Source organism: Scardinius erythrophthalmus (genome assembly GCF_964197995.2).
Source record: "Scardinius erythrophthalmus genome assembly, chromosome: 23".
Lineage (NCBI taxonomy): Eukaryota > Metazoa > Chordata > Actinopteri > Cypriniformes > Leuciscidae > Scardinius > Scardinius erythrophthalmus.
The window spans coordinates 30,767,342-30,793,359 of NC_138243.1; the positions used below are offsets into that span (position 1 = coordinate 30,767,342).

General features: G+C 39.0%; 1 protein-coding gene across 5 annotated transcripts in view; it reads left to right on the top strand.

Annotated features, from left to right (window-relative positions):
- Positions 1–761: 761 nt before the first annotated feature.
- bmpr1bb (bone morphogenetic protein receptor, type IBb) overlaps positions 762–26,018 on the top strand; it is a 116,891-nt gene continuing 91,634 nt past the window's right edge. Inside the window, exons 1-2 of one of the 5 annotated variants that reach the window (XM_081354049.1) lie at positions 762–1,182; positions 1,782–1,837. The gene's annotated coding sequence lies outside the window, so the exon portion shown is untranslated. Of the gene's footprint in view, positions 1,183–1,781; positions 1,838–9,137; positions 9,207–26,018 lie in introns of those variants that run through there. The other 4 variants (XM_081354051.1, XM_081354050.1, XM_081354053.1 and 1 more) reach the window with 4 other exon arrangements.

A 26,018-nucleotide genomic window follows, 5' to 3' on the forward strand; every position in this document is an offset into this window, starting at 1 on the left:
ATAAATTTGCAGTAGCAAGAAAGTCAGAATTGTGAGATAAACTTGCAATTGCGATAGAAAAAAAACAATTGCGAGGGAAAAAAAGTCAATTGCGAGGAAAAAATATCAGACTTAAGTTGCGAGAAAAAAGTTAGATTTGTAAGGAAAAAGTCAGACTTGTGAGAAACTCCCAATTGCGAGGAAAAAAACTGAATTGCGAGAAAGTCAGAATTGCAATATATAAACTTGCAATTGTGAGTAAAATATTTTTTATTTAAAAAATGTTTTTGTTTATATGAAAGTAGATTTTATTTACAGTATTTAATTATCTGTTTTCAGGTAAATTCCAGGTGTATTTAGGATCCGTCGTTAGTTTGAGGTTTAGAGAAGGAAAATGGTGGTGCAAATGTATACATTTCATTATATTATTTTAGGTCATATGAAGGGGTGTTCATATCTTAGGTGCAATTTTATATATTTGATAATTTTGCTTCTCTAAATGAAAATTTCTGATTCACCTATTGGTTTAGCAGATTCATATTTTATACATTTTTGGATTATAAAAATGAGGTGAGGTGAAGAGTGAATTTAGGGTTTTTATTTTATATTTTTAGTTGCTGTATAATGTAATTATTCTATTGCTTTATTATTAGTATTATTCCCGAATGGGAGTCTTTGGCATCAACCATACACAGGAATATGATCAGATTTGGTACAGAGATAGAGTTGGTCCTGAATAGCAATCCGACCAACTTTGAAGTATCTACGACCTACTCTATAGCGCCACCACCAGTTCAAAAACGTACTTTTCGTTTTGTTCAAACTTTGACGTCTTGCAGTGAACCAGATCTGGTTGATGAATCTGGTTTATGTTATTAATTTGAGGTTCAGAGCATATTTTATGAAGGGTTTTATGGTGGTGGTGTATTATTTGCTGGTTTCTGTGAGGTAAAGCGGCATTGAGGTGTATTTCTCTGAGGCGTCGGTGGTTGGAGCCTCTGCGCCACACACACACACACACACACACACACACACACACACTCTGAAGGAAAGAAAACCAGCTTTCCTCCTTGAGTTGGGCAGAAGGAGTCCGTTCAATCTCAGAACAAACGGCACCGAGTAATTCTTCGCTGAATGTTTCTATGTTCCGCGGACACGCGCTGATGAAGCTTTCTGACGGACTTTAGAGGCTCGTGAATTAAGGTGAGTGTTTAAACGCCAATCTGACACATTCACTGAGACTTTGAATGTTTATTCCGCCGTATATATCGATAAAGTCACCGTTCATCTGCGATGCACGCGCAGATTTGTACTAAAATAATCGCGGTTGTTCATGTGTGTTTGTCAAATTCGATCTCGCGCTCGTGCTCGTAATTACGAAAGTTTCGGCGTTTTTCGTAAATCTCGCGCACTGAATCTCACTGAGCTGAAGGAGTCAATCTCTCACAAGCTGTCAGCACTTGAGTTTTAGTGGAACTAGTTCAAGAAAAAGGAAATGTATCTGTTGTGATGGACGAAAATCATTTGAGTAAGGCGATTTATGCATTTAAGTATATGATATCCTTGTATTACTTTAGCTAGATTTCTTAAGTAGGAAAATGATGAATAATAATGAGATCAAACATTGTCCAGGTTATTATTGGAAGATTTCCTGATGTGTTGATGCACAAAATTACAGTTTGATCAGGACGGATTCCTGAAGGTGTTTTACCTGTTATTATATTAAATGATTGCATAACTCCTTCAAGGGAAATGATTTATTGAGCTTCATCAAGGTCTTACGAAACATTCTGTTCCTGTAGATGTTGAGAGATCTGAACATCACAAATGCATAAGGAACTTTATTCATCAGACTGAGGTAAGGAGGCAGTTTTTTTTTTTTTGTAAATTTCCTCCACTATTGAATGTGTGTTTATGTTGCATTTGACTGAAATAATTGTGATTGTCTTAAACACATCTAAAGGGTCTGTTCACAGTGAAAGTGTTGATCTGACCGTGTTTTAAAAGCTGAAGTGTGTAATTTCTGCTCTATTCATGTCATCAAATTGAACTGGAAGAATGACTGTTTTCAAACAGTTTCCCTAAACACGCCCCCTCGTCTGCCATTGGTCATTCACGCAGATAGACCCACCCCCAAACTCACGTCATTGGTCAAGTCTCAAGTCAAGCACTGAAGGGATGTGAGAAAGTATTTTACCATTGAATAAAGACACACTTGAGCTTTAAAGGAAAGTTTATACTCGTTTTACATGCATCATCTGAACGTTAATGAACGCTGTGTGATTTTGGAGGCTGATTTTCCCATGAGCGAACCCTCAGATAAAGCACAGGGCTTGTGTTGGGAATAAAGTAGGCTACTGGTTTACCTACTGAATATATGCAGTATACTTTTATTCTGTTTTACACTAATAAACAGCAATCTATAATACCTGTTTGAGAGCTGTAAAATGACATCAGTGTAGCAGATGATGAAGTAAAGCCAACAGATTTGTCCATCGGATCAGATCTCTTCAGTCGTAGCGGGTCGGCAGTGTGTTGTGATATCGTGAGTATCGTGTGTCGGATGAGTGTGTTCTTTGGGAGTGTGTCAGCGTTATTGAGTGTCAGCGGCTACAGGAGTCATTTATACTGCGGCGTAATGAGAGAAAGCCATTACAGGGCCTGATGTGTGTTTTGGGTGGGATTTCTAAAAGCCTGCGTGTGGGAAAGTGCTGGTTTTGTCTGTGTGGTCTGGCTTTGGCGGCCCGAGGCTTGTTTGAATTAAACCCAGTGGGCCGGTGCTGTTTTACTGCTTATATTTCACTGCCGCAAAATACGGTGTGAAAAACGTGCCATAACGCTGTTCGCCGCGCATCTTCATCGGGCCGCAGACGCTACTGTCGCTGAACGCAGATTCACTTTAGCTCTAGTGTTTGATCAGTACTGGGTTCGATGGCTGATTCCAGTATCAGAGAGCAGAGTGGAAAATATAACACTGGTATTTATCGGAGAATAAACCAGGACAGTAGGGCTGGATAATTTTGCGGGGGAAAAATTATATTACAAAATTTTCAGATTAAAAACTTGCAATTTAAAAAAAAATGTGTTTGTAGGGCTGCATAATTTGGCAAAATAATTGTTATTTGTATATCAAAATGACTATAAATAATAATGATTATTATTATTAAAATAATTAATAATTATACATGAATCATGATTGTTATTATTAATAGTAATAGTCATGTACAATTATTAATTATTTTTGATATAGTATTATATTAGAATAATGAAGAATCATACATGATGGTTATTATTATTTATAATAATTATACAGAAATATTGTCCACAGAATGCACAGTAGCCTGTGTGTGTGTGTATATATATATATATATATATATATATATATATATAATATATGTATATATGTGTGTGTGTGTGTGTAATATATATATATATATATATATATATATATATATATATATATATATATAATATACATGTATATATGTATATATGTGTGTGTGTGTGTATATATATATATTAATGCTGTCAAATAGATTAATCGCGTTTAACATAAAAGTTGTTAATATAATGTGTGTGTGTGTGTGTGTGTATACATATACACATATTATATATATATATAAATGATAATATTATGTGTGTGTGTATGTATATATATAAATATATAAAATAATAATATATATATATATATATATATATATATATATATATAAAAATGTTAGATGCGATTAATTGATTTGACAGTACTTATACATATATATATATATTATTATTATTATTATTTTTATAGCAATATTTATAGTAAATATTAATATATATTTAAAAAATATATTATAATGCATATTTAAAATACTCAGATATAACAGATATATACATATTTATAATATATTTATAATACCAAATAAAGTAAAGTAAAGTAAGCACTAAATAAATATTTAGGCAAATAAAATGGGCATTGTTTATTGCGAATGCTGTTGGAAAGTTTGGAGAACAGCGGAGCAGGTGCAGTTATTGATCTCAAAATGAATATTGTCTGATGATTTTGTCTGACCATCCAGTCCATTACTAATATACTAATGGGTCTCTCAGAATGAAAAGTGTTTCGTATGATCAGCTTCAGTGTGTCTTGACTGGCCGTGAGTGTGTGACGTGTGTTTGTTCCTGTGGTTGAAGGTGTTCTGGAGTTTCTCGTCTCATTAAACACACCGTCACCTTCAGCTTTGATTCTCAACGTTTGGGTTATTGTGCGCTGACACACCGAACACTGTGTCTTTGTGTGAGCGGCGCGTAAAAGGATCTGTTGTGCGTGTCCCCCGCTCTGAATCTGCATACCCCAGGGGCTTCTGGGAGAATTTAACAAGCTTCTGATGTTCCTGGAGAACGGAGGCGTGTGAGATTCTTTCACCGAGGTAAACTTCAAGCCTGGAGCTGCAGAGGTCAGAGTTTAGAGTCCGAATAATGAGTTTATTTCAGATTCAGAGGCGCCGCGCCGCGTTTTGATGTGAATCTTGAGGCCTGATTGCCACGACATCAGGGAACCGGACTCAGTGATGCGAATATACGGAGCAGAAAGTGCTCTAAAAGTTCAAAAATAGGCGTTACTCAAGGTTATTTCATACATAAGACAAATTTTCAATGGAGTTTTCAACTGCAATAACACACAGCGCTTGGTGCCAGGTCGCCAGGGTGTTGCTAGAGTGTTCTGAGTGGTTGCCAGGGTGTTGCTATGGTGTTTTATATATATTTATAAAGATAGTCAAAGAAAATAAAGGTTTGTGGGTTTAATCAGGTTATAATATATTATATATTGTATCTTTTATTGTATCATATGATATGACATATATCTATCATATCTCATATCATATCAATCATAATAATTTTCATAGCATTACAGTAAATGGGCCTATTTTATTATAATTATTATTAAAATAATTATATATTAATTTCCACAGCATTGCAGTAAATATTATGGGCCTATTTTCTTACTTTATATTAATTATACACATTTTTCACAGATTTGCATTAAATCTTATGTAGCTCTTTTGTTATAATGTTTATATTATATTAATTATATTATATATTAATTTTCACAGCATTACATTAAATCTTATGGGCCTGTTTTATTATATATTTTTGTGTGTGTAAGATATACTTTGCCCCATATATATATATATATATATATATATATATATATATAGGCTATGTATATGTGTGTGTGTTTTCAGTTACCATATAGAATAGTGTATTCGTGTGCTAAAAGAGTTTGCTCTCGCTCTGCAGCTGCGCTTCTGTCTGCAGTCTGAGCTGCATTAGTTGACCTTTGACCTCCGCCTTCCGCCTTCATAATTGCAGGAAGTGAGTGTGGCCAATGAGAGCAGAGGATTGTGGGTAAGCATTAATGAGCACAGAGGTGGCAGTGTTGTTGAAGGGGCCGCTGGAGAAAAGAGCCGTGCACAAGGCTGAATATATGAGTTTTATTTGTGCAGAACCCACTACACTGATTCTAGGATGTTGCTTTGTGGTTGCCAGGGTGTTGCTAGGCTATTACAACAGTGTTGTGTGTGTGTGTGTGTGTGGTTGCCAGGGTGTTGCTAGGCTGTTGCAACAGTGCTGTGTGTGTGGTTGCCAGGATGTTGCTAGGCTATTGCAACAGTGTTGTGTGTGTGTGTGTGTGTGTGTGTGTGTGTGTGTGTGTGTGTGTGTGTGTGTGGTTGCCAGGGTGGTGCTAGGCTTGTTGCAACAGTGTTGTGTGTGTGTGGTTGCCAGGGTGTTGCTAGGCTATTGCAACAGTGTTGTTTGTGTGTGTGTGTGTGTGTGCGTGTGTGTGTGTGGTTGCCAGGGTGGTGCTAGGCTGTTGCAACAGTGCTGTGTGTGTGTGTGTGGTTGCCAGGATGGTGCTAGGCTATTGCAACAGTGTTGTGTGTGTGTGTGTGTGTGTGTGTGTGTGTGTGTGTGTGTGTGTGTGTGTGTGTGTGTGTGTGTGTGTGTGTGTGTGTGTGTGGTTGCCAGGGTGGTGCTAGGCTGTTGCAACAGTGCTGTGTGTGTGGTTGCCAGGATGGTGCTAGGCTATTGCAACAGTGTTGTGTGTGTGTGTGTGTGTGTGTGTGTGTGTGTGTGTGTGTGTGTGGTTGCCAGGGTGGTGCTAGGCTGTTGCAACAGTGTTGTGTGTGTGGTTGCCAGGGTGTTGCTAGGCTGTTGCAACAGTGCTGTGTGTGTGGTTACCAGGATGTTGCTAGGCTATTGCAACAGTGTTGTGTGTGTGTGTGTGGGGGGGGGGGGGTTGCCAGGGTGGTGCTAGGCTTGTTGCAACAGTGTTGTGTGTGTGGTTGCCAGGGTGTTGCTAGGCTGTTGCAACAGTGCTGTGTGTGTGGTTACCAGGATGTTGCTAGGCTATTGCAACAGTGTTGTGTGTGTGTGTGTGTGTGGTTGCCAGGGTGGTGCTAGGCTTGTTGCAACAGTGTTGTGTGTGTGTGGTTGCCAGGGTGTTGCTAGGCTATTGCAACAGTGTTGTGTGTGTGTGGGTTTGCCAGGGTGGTGCTAGGCTTGTTGCAACAGTGTTGTGTGTGTGGTTGCCAGGGTGTTGCTAGGCTGTTGCAACAGTGTTGTGTGTGTGGTTACCAGGATGTTGCTAGGCTATTGCAACAGTGTTGTGTGTGTGTGTGTGTGGTTGCCAGGGTGTTGCTAGGCTGTTGCAACAGTGCTCTGTGTGTGGTTACCAGGATGTTGCTAGGCTATTGCAACAGTGTTGTGTGTGTGTGTGTGTGTGTGGTTGCCAGGGTGTTGCTAGGCTGTTGCAACAGTGCTGTATGTGTGGTTACCAGGATGTTGCTAGGCTATTGCAACAGTGTTGTGTGTGTGTGTGTGTGTGTGTGTGTGGTTGCCAGGATGTTGCTTGGCTGTTGCAACAGTGTTGTGTGTGTGTGTTTGCCAGGATGTTGCTTGGCTGTTGCAACAGTGTTGTGTGTGTGTTTGCCAGGATGTTGCTTGGCTGTTGCAACAGTGTTGTGTGTGTGGTTGCCAGGATGTTGCTAGGCTATTGCAACAGTGTTGTGTGTGTGTTTGCCAGGGTGTTGCTTGGCTGTTGCAACAGTGCTGTGTGTGTGGTTACCAGGATGTTGCTAGGCTATTGCAACAGTGTTGTGTGTGTGTGTGTGGTTGCCAGGGTGGTGCTAGGCTTGTTGCAACAGTGTTGTGTGTGTGTGGTTGCCAGGGTGTTGCTAGGCTATTGCAACAGTGTTGTGTGTGTGTGGGTTTGCCAGGGTGGTGCTAGGCTTGTTGCAACAGTGTTGTGTGTGTGGTTGCCAGGGTGTTGCTAGGCTGTTGCAACAGTGTTGTGTGTGTGGTTACCAGGATGTTGCTAGGCTATTGCAACAGTGTTGTGTGTGTGTGTGTGTGTGTGTGGTTGCCAGGGTGTTGCTAGGCTGTTGCAACAGTGCTGTGTGTGTGGTTACCAGGATGTTGCTAGGCTATTGCAACAGTGTTGTGTGTGTGTGTGTGGTTGCCAGGGTGTTGCTAGGCTGTTGCAACAGTGCTGTGTGTGTGGTTACCAGGATGTTGCTAGGCTATTGCAACAGTGTTGTGTGTGTGTGTGTGTGTGTGTGGTTGCCAGGATGTTGCTTGGCTGTTGCAACAGTGTTGTGTGTGTGTTTGCCAGGATGTTGCTTGGCTGTTGCAACAGTGTTGTGTGTGTGTGTGTGTGGTTGCCAGGGTGTTGCTAGGCTGTTGCAACAGTGCTGTGTGTGTGGTTACCAGGATGTTGCTAGGCTATTGCAACAGTGTTGTGTGTGTGTGTGTGGTTGCCAGGGTGTTGCTAGGCTGTTGCAACAGTGCTGTGTGTGTGGTTACCAGGATGTTGCTAGGCTATTGCAACAGTGTTGTGTGTGTGTGTGTGTGGTTGCCAGGATGTTGCTTGGCTGTTGCAACAGTGTTGTGTGTGTGTTTGCCAGGATGTTGCTTGGCTGTTGCAACAGTGTTGTGTGTGTGGTTGCCAGGATGTTGCTAGGCTATTGCAACAGTGTTGTGTGTGTGTTTGCCAGGGTGTTGCTAAGGTGGTTTGTTATTGTCTGCAGTAAAAGGAGTCCACCTTTTAATCCCTGTGATCTTCTGTCCTCTAGATTTAGGTTCACATTATTGGTTGGCATCGGAATGATTGATAATATTTAGCCCCGCCCACCTAGGGTGGCCATACGTCCGGATTTTGGCCGGACAGTCCGGATTTTAAGCCCCCTGTCCGGCGCACCCTCAAGCTGGACACTCATTTATCCTCCTTTTTGGAGTTGCGCTGAATCGGCCTAAAAACCCTGCTCTAGAATCTTTATTGGGACGCAGCAACATAGCGTCTAATGCCGTAAGATCTGTGGTCAAACAAATGATTGGCTGAAAGCGCTGTCAAATAAATATCTGATATATCATTGGTTAAAAGCGTAAACAAGCCTCCACGTCGTGGAGTCCACGTGCTGGCTACGTCATATCATACCGTTAACATGCGAAACGTCAGACCTCATTTAATCCGGAATGGACAGAAGAGCACGAGTTTGTCCATGATGACCCTAGAGGGGCTGGTGTCGCCTGCGCTGCTGCAGAGGGGAAACTTCTTTGTTAAGAACTGAAATGTGTACTTATTTATTTTTTGCATTCATTATTTGTTTATTTATGTATTTCTTTTATTTCCTGAAGTCCAGAAATTTTATGTTTTCAGGCACTGTGCACTTTGCAAGACAGGTTCATCTCAGTGTGGTTGCGAGTACACCAGAGTCCTATGCAATTATTCTTGCCTCACTAAATGCTGCAAAGTGTCGTCCTTTTGGGTGTTATGGAAATGGCCACCCTATGCCCACCTGGCCTTATTTCATCAGCATGAAAGAAGTTTTCAGAAGTGGAGAAATTTTAATAATCATATAAACACTCTTCTTTATAACAACGTTCCGGTTTCCCGTCGCATGTGAAAGGAATCAAACTCTCATCTCTGATGTCTCTGAGGCTCTGAGGATAAAAAGCAGCACAGATGATTTGAGTTATTATCTCTTCAAAGTGTCACACGCTGAAAACTAAATGCGTCTGGCTTTTGACACGCGACGCGGGAGATTAACGGCCTCTCCGTCTCTGATTTCCCACCGGAGCGACCCGGACACAGGGAAGCAATTCAAAGCCCTCCATCATCCATCCGTGGTGTTTGTTGAGCGTCAGCTCTTCGTGAAGTGTTTCGGGAGACGCTCTAAAAGCTGCCGGTAAGAGTGTGTGTGAATCACTCAGAGTGTTGAATCCATTAAATCAGAGCACAGATGCATTATGGGTGCTGGGTTCCGGGATTCAGAGGGAAGACTGGAGCCGTGAGTCTGAACACTTCTGATTCCTCCATGACTCCATGAACGATTCTTATAGTTCACGATTCCAGACTGAGTGCGAACTCTCAGTGTTCAGCGAGGACGTCATGATAGATGTTTTCTGTTCATTAGCACTGTCCAGTCTTTTACTCACTTCAGACTGTAAACTCACATAAATCATGCTTTATTTTTGCGCTGCGGGATTCACGTTTTCATTATTTTACAGATTATTTTTAGTGTGAACAGAAAAGCGTGTTTTAGTCATCAGAAGAATATTAATGTTTGTTCGTTTTTAATTAAAAGGAACCAGTTCTGAGTAGGGCTGGGCAATATAGATTTAAAAAAAATCTTTTTTCAGCCTTAAGTTTCAGCAATAAATAGTGTTTTTGGTCAGAGAAACAATCCTTGTGGCCAAGCAAATTCAAAATGCTATATATAATATAATATAATATAATATAATATAATATAATATAATATAATATAATATAATATAATATAATAATATATATATTATTTTTTTGTATTATATTTTATATGGTAATTTTTATAAATATTTAATATTTTTTTCATAAAATGATTAAATATTTCATATTAAATATTTAATATATTATTTTTATATATTATCATTTTTTTTACAAATATTAAATATTTTTCATTTTTATAAAATATTTCATATGAAATAAAAGTTTGTTTAGTTGCTACTAAATCAGATGCTATATTAAAACATCAGTGGAGAGATGCAAGTTTAACGAGCCAATAAAAAGCAGATTAGAGTATCCACAATGTCGCTTTTTTTTTATCACAAGCGAAATCATTATTCCTATATCGTAACCGTATTCCTCAGCCCTCCTGCAGTTCTCGATATGAACCGGTTCTTGTTTCTGAATCTAAACGGAAAACTTTATATATTTGACATGAGCAGGAAGTGCAGAAACAACAGAAGCGAGCGATCAGGGCTCACGATGGCTTTTCCATCTCTCTCTCTCACACACACACACACACACACACACACACACACACACACACACACACACACACACACACACACACACACACACACAGGTTTCTGGTTTCACAGTTGAGTCCAGGTCTGTGTGACTTGTGACGTGAGAGACTCACTCCTTACATCCATCATCCACTGCTCTGTGCTGAACACACACACACACACACACACACGTTCCCTCCTGGTCACATCCAGAAACAAAAGCTCTGAAACACACTGGCTCTGTTGTGACAGCGATCTGTCTATCCGTCAGCGAGTTGAAGAACAGAGAAGCTGCTCTCGCTAGTTACCGCTTATTGCTTATGACTTATTACTGCTTATTTTCTGCAACACTCATGGAACCAGCGGCTAGCAGAAGTTCTGATGACCCGTCATAGTGAATCTAATCACTGAAACATGAGACGGCTTACTTCAAGTGTTTTTCTGGCGTTGCTTTTACTGTAATGCAAGTGCTTTGTCAGAACATAGCTTTGATTTATGATTTATGAATGACAGCAGTGTAGGAATTCTTCAGATCATATGCATGCTCCAGACTCTCTCAACGCAGATTAGCTGTTCATGAAGTTGAAGTCAGTTGAATAAAACGGTTCCAAAAGTGTATATATATATATATATATATATATATATATATATATATATATATAGCTTATGTATTTATGAATTATATCCGATAAATTATTAATTTTGACAAAATAAAACAAATTAAGAACATTAAAAAACAACATAGATACTGTAATTGGCTTTTTATTTTTGTAAATAAATGTATATAAGTAATATATATATAATTTGTGCATTATATGTATTCATGAGTATAGTTCATAAACTATAATCATCGCACTATAATCATCAAACTATAATCAGACTTACATCGCGCCCCTTTTGCTTTGCATAAAATTAAACGATATACAGAACAATAACGTATTTATACTGTAGACACAAAAATTTACACAAACCTGTATTTTACCGAAGACACGCACCAATTTGACGGAGTTGCACTGCTCTCTTCTGAAGAGGAGAGCCCACGATAAATAACTCAACCCCTGGGTTGTTACGTCTGACCCAGGATCTGGGTAACACAAACACTATCCAAACACTGGGTTGTTACGTCTGACCCAGAATCTGGGTAACACAAAAACTATCCAAACACTGGGTTGTTACGTCTGACCCAGGATCTGGGTAACACAAACACTATCCAAACACTGGGTTGTTACGTCTGACCCAGAATCTGGGTAACACAAAAACTATCCAAACACTGGGTTGTTACGTCTGACCCAGGATCTGGGTAACACAAACACTATCCAAACACTGGGTTGTTACGTCTGACCCAGAATCTGGGTAACACAAAAACTATCCAAACACTGGGTTGTTACGTCTGACCCAGGATCTAGGTAACACAAAAACTATCCAAACACTGGGTTGTTACGTCTGACCCAGGATCTGGGTTACACAAAAACTACTCAAACACTGGGTTGTTACGTCTGACCCAGGATCTGGGTAACACAAAAACTACCCAAACACTGAGTTGTTACATCTGACCCAGGATCTGGGTAACACAAAAACTATCCAAACACTGGGTTGTTACGTCTGACCCAGAATCTGGGTAACACAAAAACTACCCAAACACTGGGTTGTTACGTCTGACCCAGGATCTGGGTAACACAAAAACTACCCAAACACTGGGTTGTGTTACGTCTGACCCAGGATCTGGGTAACACAAAAACTACCCAAACACGGGGTTGTTACGTCTGACCCAGGATCTGGGAAACACAAAAACTACCCAAACACTGGGTTGTTACGTCTGACCCAGGATCTGGGTTACACAAAAACTACCCAAACACTGGGGTTGTTACGTCCGACCCAGGATCTGGGAAACACAAAAACTACCCAAAAACTGGGGTTGTTACGTCTGACCCAGGATCTGGGTAACACAAAAACTACCCAAACACTGGGTTGTTACGTCTGACCCAGGATCTGGGTAACACAAAAACTACTCAAACACTGGGTTGTTACGTCTGACCCAGGATCTAGGTAACACAAAAACTACTCAAACACTGGGTTGTTACGTCTGACCCAGGATCTGGGTAACACAAAAACTACCCAAACACTGGGTTGTTACGTCTGACCCAGGATCTGGGAAACACAAAAACTACCCAAACACTGGGTTTGTTACGTCTGACCCTGGATCTGGGTTACACAAAAACTACCCAAACACTGGGTTGTTACGTCTGACCCAGGATCTGGGAAACACAAAAACTACCCAAACACTGGGTTGTTACGTCTGACCCAGGATCTGGGTAACACAAAAACTACCCAAACACTGGGTTGTTACGTCTGACCCAGGATCTGGGTAACACAAAAACTACCCAAACACTGGGTTGTTACGTCTGACCCAGGATCTGGGTAACACAAAAACTACCCAAACACTGGGTTGTTACGTCTGACCTAGGATCTGGGTAACACAAAAACTACCCAAACACTGGGTTGTTACGTCTGTCCCAGGATCTAGGTAACACAAAAACTACCCAAACACTGGGTTGTTACGTCTGACCCAGGATCTGGGTAACACAAAAACTACCCAAACACTGGGTTGTTACGTCTGTCCCAGGATCTAGGTAACACAAAAACTACTCAAACACTGGGTTGTTACGTCTGTCCCAGGATCTGGGTAACACAAAAACTACTCAAACACTGGGTTGTTACGTCTGACCCAGGATCTGGGTAACACAAAAACTACCCAAACACTGGGTTGTTACGTCTGATCCAGGATCTGGGTAACACAAAAACTACCCAAACACTGAAAAAATAACCCAAAAAAAATGTACCCATAAGGCTCAACCCAAGATTTGTGTATAAAAAAGAACTTGTGATTTTTTGGAGTGTGAGGTGGATGTCTTGCACAGGTTTATAAGAGCGATGCACTGAGAGTGTAAGTGGACCCTCAGCTCTGCTGTCAGAATCGTGGTCATCTTGATCCACTTTCAGTAAAGCTCAGAGCAATTAAACCGCTGTAGACGAGAGGAGGACATTCAATCTGTGCAACGCTGTCGGATGAAGAGAAAAGAGGAGGAGAATTGCTTCAAGCTGCCGGCCGGTGAGTCTTCGGGTCCCGGAGAGATGATCCGGAGAGTGGGAGTGAAGGAAGTGCGTGGACGGAGGAGTGCGGATCAAATCTAATTTCTCCCGCTCTGGGAAGCGTAATGTGATTTCTGGGAGAGGATCGGATGAGGCAGGACATCTTTGCATCATATATACGGACTGGGGAAGCTCTCAATGCAGGGTGAGAAAATCTAATTGTTGGGGTCTTAATGTGTTCATTGTGTTTTTGGGAAATGAATCATGTCTGGAGGGACACAAACCTTTCAAGACCTGGTTGTGAGGTCAGTGGGCATGAACTGCCGAAACTCTGAAGCTGCTGATAAAAAATGCTTCTTTTTTGCATTTTTTTCACATTTAATCTAGTGTTTTTTGTTGTTGTTTGATCATGTTCTCCAGTGTGATTTGAGCTCAAAGTGCTTCAGTGGAAGCAAGAAAATCTGTCTGTAAAATAGAGCAGAATCTGAAATATTTCATAATTTTTATGTTCCTTTTTTAAAAAAAAACATTTTGTCAGGTTTTAACTCTTATATTATGTATAACACATTTTTGAGTTGTTGGAAATACAAATTAACCTAATATTTGTGACTATTTCTCATTTATGGTCATGGAAATGCCGTTGTTGTGGAACATGCGTATGAAATCTTTATGATTGTGATTTTTAGCATGGCAGAATTCATGGTTAAAGTCAGACTCGAAATTAATTATTTTTAAAATGTATTTAGTATGAATGTTTCTCAACTGCCCTTTGAGGGTATTCACATTTACATTAAATGCATTTGACAATGTTTTTATGAAAAAAAAAAAAAAAATTGTTAATTCATGTGATTTTTACTGGGAATTTAACCCGTTGCTCTCACGGAAATAATAAATAAATAAATAAATAAAAGTATTTAAATGTTGTTAATAACATTCGCATTTTATGAATAATTAAAAATTTGATTAAATTAAAATAAAAAAAAAAGATTTTTAGAATCCTGTTCTCATATTCACTTTTTTGTAATGTGTGCGTCACAGGGTTAATATCGGAAACTAAAACTAATAGAATCGTTTCTGTTAATTAATATACGCTGAAATAAAATAACATATTAGTTGAAAAACTTAAACTAAATAAAAATTAGAAATGTTGCCTTGCCGATAAACTGAAATATGTTATAGTTGAGGCAATAAAAATATTAACTTGAAATAAACTAATACTTAAAGGGGGGTGAAATGCTCATTTTCACTCAATCTCCTGTTAATCTTGAGTACCTATAGAGTAATATTGCATCCTTCATATCTCCAAAAAGTCTTTTGTTTTATTATATTTTTAATTGAAAGATTGGCTGTACCGAGTCTTTCCGGAAAAAAACGAGCGGCTGGGGGCGGGCCGTGTGGGCGAAGCTAAAGCTGTGCTAACGCGCGAGCTAACAACACACAGAGACATTTGTTCAACAGTTTTACTCACCGTTCCAACGCACGACCGCGAACCTTTATCATTGTGACTGCTCGATCCTTAAGCATTAGACGATCTGGGCTTTGTTTATAAAACAATCATCGTCGAAATGCAGGGAACAACAGTCTTGCACAACTCCGTTTATGCTCAGGAAAACAAACTCCATCCACGGGTGCCTTAACGCTGGGTTCTTTGGGAATCTGTGCAGGGTTGTCTTGCCCTGGCAACTAAAAACACACTTCTTTGGTGACATTGACTTCCCAAAAGCCGGGCAGGGCGCTTTGATGGCGAACTGCTTTCACTCTCTTGCTCTGTTTTACGAGTGTGCGCGCGCGCGATCTTACCGGAGAAGAGCCCTTAGGACCCATATAAGGAAATTCCGCCCTCTCTTACGTCAGACAGAGCCATACTCGAAAAAAACTTTCCGAAACTTGTGACAAACCGGAAGGACAATTTTTGGAACAGAAATACTCCTTCAAACGTACAACTTAACTTTTAAAACTTTGACCATGTTTAGCATGGGAATCCAACTCTTTAACAGTGTAAAAAACTCAGTATGCATGAAACAGTAATTCACCCCCCCTTTAAACTAAAATAAAAATAAATTCAACCTTAAATAGCAATATTTTTATAAAAGAATAATAAAATGATGAAAGCACTTAATAAAATGACTGAAAATTAAACTACAATTAACATGAAAGCTAAACATTAATACATTAATACATTTGTAATAAAATTAAAACTGTAATAACACTGAGAAGTATTAATGTCAAAGATTTCTTCAGATGCGTGTGGACTGAACTGGTCTGGTGAATAAACCAGATCTGTGTCCAGAGAGACGGGGACCTATTGATCTTGATATCGATCCATTTACATCAGGCCAGAGTACACACACACACACACACACACACACACACACACACACACGCACACCCTTCCCTGCCAGATCCAGATCAAAGCTAAAGCACTCCAAATCATGTCTTCATATATGACTAATTATTTAGACTGGAGTGGATTTGCATGTTTGCTTTGGGTTTAGGTTTGCTTTTCTATGACCTAACGGCGATCATTGTAGTTTAAACGGGGTTATTTCATAAGTAAAATGATTTTTCAGGATCTTTCAAACAAGTAGAATAAACGTACTGTCGCTTTAAGAGCTCAAAACTTCTCCAGTCCATATATGGAAACAAAATCATTGTGATTATGACATCAAAACCATGAGCTCGTCTTGTTCTCACTACATGATCAGACCGATTCACCAACAAGTGATTCATATGAGCAAGATCTTTTAATGAATCAGTCAAAATAAAAGTTTAGCTAATTACATGTAACTTCTCCAGTCCATACAAGGAAGTGAAATCTTACTGATTATGACATCAAAACCACGAGCTCATTAACATATAACCGCCTCCTTTTACATATCAATTAATGTTTATGTAAATGTGGGCGGTGCATATGCTAATGAGCCAGTGGCTGTCTCATTAATCATTCCCAAATGAACAACGGTGTTGATGCGCAAATGTTGGCCAGTCATATCAGAGTGTATTTGCATATCTTACAGCTCTTGAAGAACTCTTAAAGGTACAGTACCAAGAACAGCCTGTTTAGTTTAGTTGTGGTGGAGCATGATAAACTAACATAAAACCTTATTTTATAAGTGTACTTTAGAGAGAAAGTAAATCAAATGCTCCAGAAGTGTAAATTATGGCCCATAAGAGGAGGGAACATTATAGGATCTGGATAATATGTAATGCTGTTGACTCACACGGCTGCTCTGTTTTATATCAGACGTCAATGCGAAATAATGTTGCTCTGCGAGTGCAATCGAAGGGTCGTTCCGGGTTTCATCTTTTAACGTGCTTCATCTCTGGCTGACGTTAATTGTTTAACTAATTATATGTTTATGAAGTCGACTCTGAGACTTAACTGAGATTTGAGAGTTTATAGACGTTTAAGAGGCTGTTGTGTCTACCTTTATTTATTGCAATATTTAGGTGTTATTTTAGAAAATAAACATGATTTCTCATCTTACAAATCAGTTGTTTCTTACTTTCACTGGCATGTCTCTTAGGTGTCGAGGACTAGTGCATCTTTGAGCCGTGTTCAGTGTGAGTAAAACACTAAAGTACTGTTATAATCAGATACTCGAAGACTGGAATTGGTGACTTGTAACTTGTAATGGAGTCATTGTCACTGTAAGGTATCTGTACCTTTACTCTAGTGTTCAGGAACTCTGCACACCTCTGGTCCTGTGTCTGTCGCACCACAGCAAAAGAAATGATATTTTACTTGAGTTGTGAGTTTGCAGTCTGAATCGTTTGAGAGAGAGATTTTGAGCGATGCAAAATAGTAAAAAATAATAATACCGGTAAATAGCTTTCCGGTGTTTTGTTCTCAGTCTCACTACATGATCAGACCGACTGTCAAACATGATTCGTGTGAACAGTTCTTTTACCGAATCAATCAAGAAAAGACTCATAATAACTTTTAGTGAACGGACCGCCTCAATGGAGTGAAATGTTGTATTATTGAAGAGTTGAAGACGTGACGTCCTGCTTCACGTACGGTGTGATCTCGTGTTTCCTGACGATGTTTTCTGCTCTTGATTTTAATTGTCACGAGTTAAATATGAGCGAGCCACTACAGGACCTTATCTGACGAGAGAGGATGTTTCTCATTGAGTGAGTGTGTGTGTGTCTGTGTGTGAGGGAACAGGTACTCTCTCTGTTTCTGAGCATCTGCTGGAGTAACACACACACACACACACACACACACACACACACACACACACACACACACACACACACAACCTGAAGGAATGCCAAGAATCCCTGTGTTAAAGTTCACACTGTATCTCCATCTGCGACTGCATGGCGGGAAATGAAAGACAGCTGTGTGTGTGTGTGTGTGTGTGTGTGTGTGTGTGTGTGTTCAATTATGTGTGTGCGTGCGACTGTGTTACGACTGTGTGCAACTGTGTGTGTGAGTGAGTGAGTGAGTGAGTGTGTGTGTGTGTTTATTTAAAAATAATAATAATTATTATTATTATTATTATTTTATTTTACAGTAAAACTGACTTTTTTGAACACACACCAGCCGCTCTGAGTCTCTGAAACTCTGGATCATGAGCTGTTGGTGTGTAAATGAACACAGTGTCGTGATTCACTCTGAAACATGTTTATTTAATTAAATGACAGCTTTTGTGATTTGCTGACCGCACTGAGCCGTATCACTGTTTCTGCTTTAATAACTGAGTCAGTGAGTGAGTCAGTGAGTGAGTCAGTGAGTGAGTCAGTGAGTGAGTCAGTGAGTGAGTCAGTGAGTGAGTCAGTGAGTGAGTCAGTGAGTGAGTCAGTGAGTGAGTCAGTGAGTGAGTCAGTGAGGGAGTGAGTCAGTGAGTGAGTCAGTGAGTCAGTGAGTGAGTGAGTGAGTCAGTGAGTCAGTGAGTGAGTGAGTGAGTCAGTGAGTGAGTGAGTGAGTCAGTGAGTGAGTGAGTGAGTCAGTGAGTGAGTGAGTCAGTGAGTGAGTGAGTCAGTGAGTGAGTGAGTCAGTGAGTGAGTCAGTGAGTGAGTCAGTGAGTGAGTCAGTGAGTGAGTCAGTGAGTGAGTCAGTCAGTGAGTGAGTGAGTCAGTGACTGAGTGAGTGACTGAGTGAGTGACTGACTGAGTGAGTGACTGAGTGAGTCAGTGAGTGAGTCAGTGAGTGAGTCAGTGAGTGAGTCAGTGAGTGAGTCAGTGAGTGAGTCAGTGAGTGAGTCAGTGAGTGAGTCAGTGAGTGAGTCAGTGAGTGAGTCAGTGAGTGAGTCAGTGAGTGAGTCAGTGAGTGAGTCAGTGAGTCAGTGAGTCAGTGAGTGAGTGAGTCAGTGAGTGAGTCAGTGAGTGAGTGACTGAGTGAGTCAGTGAGTGAGTCAGTGAGTGAGTCAGTGAGTGAGTCAGTGAGTGAGTCAGTGAGTGAGTCAGTGAGTGAGTCAGTGAGTGAGTCAGTAAGTGAGTGAGTCAGTGAGTGAGTGAGTCAGTGAGTGAGTGAGTCAGTGAGTGAGTGAGTCAGTGAGTGAGTCAGTGAGTGAGTGAGTGAGTGTGTGAGTGAGTGAGTGAGTCAGTGAGTGAGTGAGTGAGTGAGTGTAAGTAGTGTAACATTCTTGTGTGTTTCTGTCCTCATGTAAGGACAGGTGTGTCTCCAGATGTGTGTGTGTGTGTGTGTGTGTGTGTCTTCTGTCCTGTTGCGTGTGGAGCGACTGCTGTGTGAAGAGCTTTCAATGAAGCGTTAATGTGAGCGTTTAAAGGGCCGGATCTGTTTACTGAAGCTGTGTGAGGAAACGCTCTGCCAAAGCTCTCCGTTCCTCTGCTTTCCTTCTGGCTTCAGGCGATCGCCTTTTTCCACTTTAAAAACACGAGTGTGTTTCACTGCGCTTCTTTGTGTATCAGCTGTGGCCTTTAGACTGTGTTTGAGGCCTTGTCCACACTAATACTGTTTCGTTTGAAAACGCATCTTTTTCTCTCTGTTTTGTCCTTCCGCTCACTCTGAGACGGCGTTTTTATTAATGAAAACGAAGCTTTTTGAAAACGCTCTCCAAAGTGGATAAATGTGAAAACGCTGTGTCCGTGTTGTAGTGTGGACTGAGAAAATGTAAAAACGATGACGTAAGTTTAGTCATGTGACCCATGTTGCACCAATAGATATTGATGTTTATACCGGTATTGTGTCTGTTATGTGCGATTCACTTTCACACAGTTGCTAAAATATGTTACTTCACACACTCTTCATATCACAGTCCTGCAGAGATGACAGAATTGACTCACATTTGCTGTCCTGCGCTAAAACATGAGAGCGGTTGCGTTTTACACCAAACATATGATGAGTGAGAGCGACCTGGACGATCAGTGAATGCTGAGAGATTCTGCTAAATATAATAATCCTGACAGAAGAATTGAGCGATAACTTTATTATCTAATTTTCTGCCTGTATCATCTCAGTGAGCGTGTGTGAGGGTTTACACATGCGCTGTAAAGGGGAATTTAGCGTTTTCTGGCGTTTTCCTAAAGATTCTCATCCACACTGTAACGCCTGAAAACGCCAGTGTGGACGGAGAACGCTTTTAAACGAAAACGCAGTTTTCAAATGTATCCGGATGAATGTAGACGTAGCCCGAAGCGTTTCAGAGCTCTACTCTGGATGAGTTTGTAACACAAGCCTGTTCACTTCCTCTAAGCGGTTTCGACAGGGAGTGACATTCCCACTGTGAGGGAAAAAAGAAAAAAACAGATGATATTTGATTCTTTCATGCACACTTCATTCGTCTTTTCAACCTGTTTTAGATGAAAGATTGAAATGCGTTTCACATGTGCTGCGAGTCTGAATGGACATGAGAAGCTTCGTAACCTTTATCAAATGACATCTGAGGTTTGCATGTGATCAGGACGCCACCTTTGCAGATTTGCATAATGTAGATCAGCTGTACACAAGAGAGACTCTGAGCCGTGATTACACACCGGCTGTGCGACGTTTCCTGGAACTCAGACGATTCTGTCTTAGAAACTGTTCAGTTTGACTGCAAAGAGACTGTTTTGACAGGAGGTTTTTCTCTGTTTATATTTTTGAACTTTGGAATGTTTTAGATGATATTTGTGTTTTAAATATTTTGTTGACAGAAGTAGGTCTGTGGTGTTAATAAAAATTCATATATATATATATATATATAGAGAGAGAGAGAGAGAGAGAGAGAGAGAGAGAGAGAGAGAGAGAGAGAGAGACGACCTACTGTATTATATGAAAACATTGTTTTTATCTATATATACACACTCACACACACACACACACTCTCTCTCACACACACACACAGTGTATATATATATATATATATATATATATATATATATATATATAATGAAAATATTTACATTAATAATTTGAACATTTTAAATATTTTTTGAAATTTTAGAAATATTTAAGTATTTCAACTAAGTATAAACGTATTTAAATATAAATATTTATTTATATATTATTTAAATATTACTTAATATATTTAATATTTATTTTATATTTTATATTTTATTTAATATTTATATAAATATAAATATATATATAAATATGTGTATATATATATATATATAATTAAGAATTAAAATATTTCTAAATAAATATTTTAATTATTTAATAAAAAAATAATATATACACTTTTATTTACATTATATTGATTTTTTTTATATATATAATTAAACCTGTAAAAAAAATCACTAAATCACTAAAAGGATGTGAATAGGAATAATATACAATTATTATCACTTATGTGCAACAGCATAATGAGAACCAGCAATATTTACTTAAATATGTTTTTAATAAAACTTTAAAAATGAATGTTTTTCAGTGATATGATGATCATTGAATTGTTTCATTTGAACTGATTCACAGAATATAGGCGCAACTACACGTTTGCTATTGTTTAGGTAGAGTTTGGAGAGTTCTCTGTCGGACAGGTGAATCTGTCGTTCTGCGTTTGCTCAAACGGGACACTTGTTTTGACTCGGTCCACAATGAGTCTCATTGAGCCGCTGGAGTGCTTGTTTTGGAGTCTGGGATGGAAAATGTGCAGCTGGGAAGGTTCTCCTCAATCAAACGACATATTAATAGCCAAGTGACACATGGCGCATGTTGGCGTTGCGCACAGGTTGAGCGGCGAGGAATGCCTGGCAGGTTTCAGCACATATTGTTGGGATTAGGAAACTCGCCAAAACAAATCACCTCCAACTCGGCGGGCAAGACTTGTCCAGCGCCGGCTTTCTCCAGATCGCGTGTTGAGTTTCCTCGAGTGAGGATTTACTGTGACTGGAGCAGAAGTTGCTGTCCGAGATTTCGCTTTCGGATTCTGACTTTAATTTGTGCATCTTGGCTGCCGTTCACGAACAGCTGAATAAATATACAAATGAATCCATTTCAGTATCAGAACTGGCTGAAGGCGACGGCCAAATAAAACACAGTGTCCCCTCGTCACGACTCACGACTGCATGATGTGTTTGGCACCGTCACAGCTTATCTTTTATCTTAAAGGAGTCGTTCACTCCAAAATCAAAAATCTCTGGTCGTTTACTCGCACTCGTGTTGTTTCTAACCGGTTTGAGCATTCAAACCAGTCGCATGGACTTCTGGAAATCTATTATTATTATTGTTATTACTAGTATTATGATTAGTGCATTTGATCTAGAGTTTTTGTACTTTATTATTTAATTTTATTATAATGATAATAATTATTTTTATCATCATTATTGTTTTAGTTGATTAGTGCAGTTGATTTATATTTTTAGTGCATTATTATTATTAATAGTATTTATTCCTTTTTGCTTTATTGATAATAATATTTTATTAATTTATCTAGATTTGAGTTTTAGATTTTATTTAATTTAATTATTTAGCTATTTAATACATTTGTATTAAATAACAACAACAATAATTATAATATTACTAGTATTATGATTAATGCACTTACATTTTTTAGTGCTTTATTATTTTATTATTAGAACTATTCATTTTATTATTATTTATAATTTATGTATTGTTTTTAATTTTTTATTAAATGCCGTATTTAAGGTAACGGATTTACACACATCTTATTTTAAATTTTATTTAATTTTATAACATTTCAGTCTGTTCTTCACACGAAGCACAATATGATTTTAACGCACCAGTCAAACAAACTTCTGTTATGGTGTTTTTTGTCTGTCTGGATCTTGATCACATTTGGAAAGCGCTTGTGTTTTTCTTTCAGACTGCTCTCGTGTTCCACTGAAGAACGTCATGGGTTCAGAAACGCAGATGAATGATGTGATTTGTGGTGCACTGTCTCTTTAAGGGCTCTGTATTGTTTCATCTCTCTGGCGAGGAGGGTTTGAAGCCCCACAGATATTTATAACGGCACTGTAATTGCTGATTATTTTCCTGGAAGACAGTGTGACAGCGGTATAAACAGAGAGATGACCTCAACGCTCTCACAGTCTCACGGTGTGCCGAGATGTTTATTTCAAAGAGTCCCTCAAAGTTTATTTAAAAGGTGAATCGAGGAGGAAAGGGATTGGTGTTGTTGCATCGCTCAGAGAGACGAGACTGAAGAAATGATCGTAGACTGAACTTTGCATGGGAATATTCAGACTGACGATCACACGTTGATCTGATTGGTTACAAGGTAGTTTGTGACGTCAGAAACACCAGCGATTTCAAAGCGTGTTTTTGAGACTGTCTTTGGTTCACTGCAGTTTTAAGGAGGAAATACTCAGCAATGCTGTCGACTTATGAATTTACACATGCTTTGTCTTAAATCATACTAAAAACACCACATAGACACATAAACAACATTAAAAGCTGCTTTATTTAAACTGCAGCATGCACAGTTTAACAGTCGAATAAGCCAAATCGCGATATTGATTTTATCGTGCAGCCCTACTATCTGCTGTCTGAAACAAATCTCGGAATAGTTTTCCAGGATTTTATGCTGTGGCCACTCATTTAAAGTCACTATGAAATCAAAATGGTCAGTTTTTATATTTTTATGGAATATTGCAGTGTTTATTCTAAATGATTTATCATTATTGTGTTAAACTCATGTTCCTGGTAATCTTGACTCAGAATATCTTCTCTTCTCTGATGATGTGGGCGGGGCAACCTGTCACTCACATGAGATCAGCCAATAGCAAACCACAATCAATTCCCCACAGACACAATCAAGCCCCGCCCACATTTGTTCTCGTTCCAGAAGCGTTTCACTCGGATATACGGAACAATAGAGAGACATTCGACTCTTGTATCTTATACTAATATAATAATAAGTTTTCAGGAAAGCTGGTGTTTGTCCTCTTTGAGTGGATAGATATTGAGTATCATCTCCATTGGGTGGTCTGAGCGATTTTACCCACCAATGCAAACATTTTTCGAAAGACTTGCGCGTTTCAAAATAACAGCGAGCACCGAAGCAGGAAGTTATCTTTAATAATAGCACTTTTTGTGTTTTTCCCCTCCACGTACGAGCCGTGATGGATGTGTGTTAGTGTGGAGCCTGGGTGAGGTTTGGCTTCTCACTGTTATAACCTGCTGTTCTTATAACCTCACGTTTCCTCGCAGACATCGACGCCGTCCAAGCAAAATCATCTCCAACCGGTTCTGTCAGCCCTAAAACCTCCTGCGCTCGCAAAACAAATTGGAGCTGGTGGTTTTGGGGCGTCCAGAACTCAGAGAGAAGAAAATCTGCGTTTGGAGGACGGATATAGAGTAAGACTGTGTAATAATGTGGGAGAAATTCCCTCGCTCCTGCATTTATTTCAAAGTGGCTTTGGATCTGCTTGGCTTGTGTGAACAGCTGCTTTCCCGACGTCCACCTGCGCCGCTGATCCTCACGGTGTTTCTTAAAGATCAGCTTCGATTAATGAGAGATTTGTCGTTGAGCGCTGGAGTTTAGACTGCAGGAAATGAGAGGATAAACTCGCAGTGGGTCTCGCAGCCGGCTTTGGTTCCAGGGGTCCCACGGTTTTGTGGTTTTATTGGTTTCCTGAAGTGAACTGTGTCCATCTACGCTTTCACCTCCAAAAACCCCTGTGTTTATATATGCAGTAAAGCTACAGCGAGGTTTCATAATGAACGTGAAGTACTTCTGTGTGACATGTTATAATTCAGATAAAGCTGCATTTCTGCTTGCAGAGAGACTGTTCTTTCCAGTCGACACAAAGCAGAGCCGTTTAAAATTAACCAGAAGGCAAAAGATTCAAATGCGAAAATGTAAAAGAAATGATAATATTAACAAAATATTTCCCTTATATTGATTAGAAATAAAAAAAACAGTTTACAATACTCAATACCAATTGTAGAATGTAAGTTTACAGTAGTAAAATATAGTTTACTATCTTATTGTATTATAATTATTTAATAATTAAAGCATTAAATTAAATCTGCAACATGTACATAAATTATAATATGTATGTTTTATTATATAAATAAAATAAACTGTATTATTATAAATATATTAAATATAATATTTTTTATTAATAGAAATATTAGCATTAAATTAATTAATTTATGTGTATACAGTGTGTGTGTGTATTTATATACATAAATTCTGTAATATTAATATAAATAATCTAATTTTTTATATATAATTAATGTAATGCTAATATTTCTATTAATAATAGAGAATGTATATATATATATATATATGTGTGTGTGTGTGTAAATTATTTAATTAATATCAATATATATATACAATATGTGTGTGTGTGTGTGTGTGTGTATATATATAATACGATTTTTTTTTATATATATAAAAAAATTCAGATTTTTTACAATTGGTATTGAGTATTGTGAAATTTGTCTGGTACTTGTATTGACTAACTCAATGTAATGTCTCTGTTCATGAGTGTGTTTTATTTCAAGCACCCGTTTACAGACTGAGTTGCTCGGGTCGGTCCAGCACACACTCACAGGAGTCGGTTGAAAGCCTCAAATGAGAAAACGAGTGGAACTCCAAGAGCTTTCAAAACAAGTGAAGGGATTTAATTACACATACCTGGACAACTTACAGCATGGAAAACCCCTGTGCTCTCGCTGTCCAACACAGCTGCACCACAGAAACCATAATACGTCTAATAATGACGACTGCTAGAGAACAAATATGCTCATCAATCAGTTTTGGCCTGTCAGTCATTTACGCGCTGCCTCCTGTTCAGGTACAGCTGTTATTCTAGGCTCCGGTTCTGCGACGCCGCGGCTGGAACAACAACATACAAACTATGAAAATGATAATCTCAAGTGCTGATTATGTGCTTTAATCAAAGACAACGAATAATTCACCTCATATCTTGAAAATAATTTAAAGGATACAAGAACATTCAAACTGTGAACAAACAAGTGTGTTATATTTATGAATTTGATCATGTATTTATCCATTTGATTGCGAGTGCAGTGCGCTTGCTGAGAGACTCCGCCCACACGCTCTTCCGATTGGCTGTGATATTTGATTGATTTGGTTGTGTGCAGTGCTCTTGCAGAGAGACTCCGCCCACATGCTCTTATGATTGGATGTGGTTTGTGATTGATTTGGTTGAGTGCAGTGAGCCTGCAGAGAGACTCCGCCTACACACTCTTCTGATTGGCTGATTTTTGATTGAGTTGGTTGTGTGCAGTGCGCTTGCAGAGAGACTCCGCCCACACG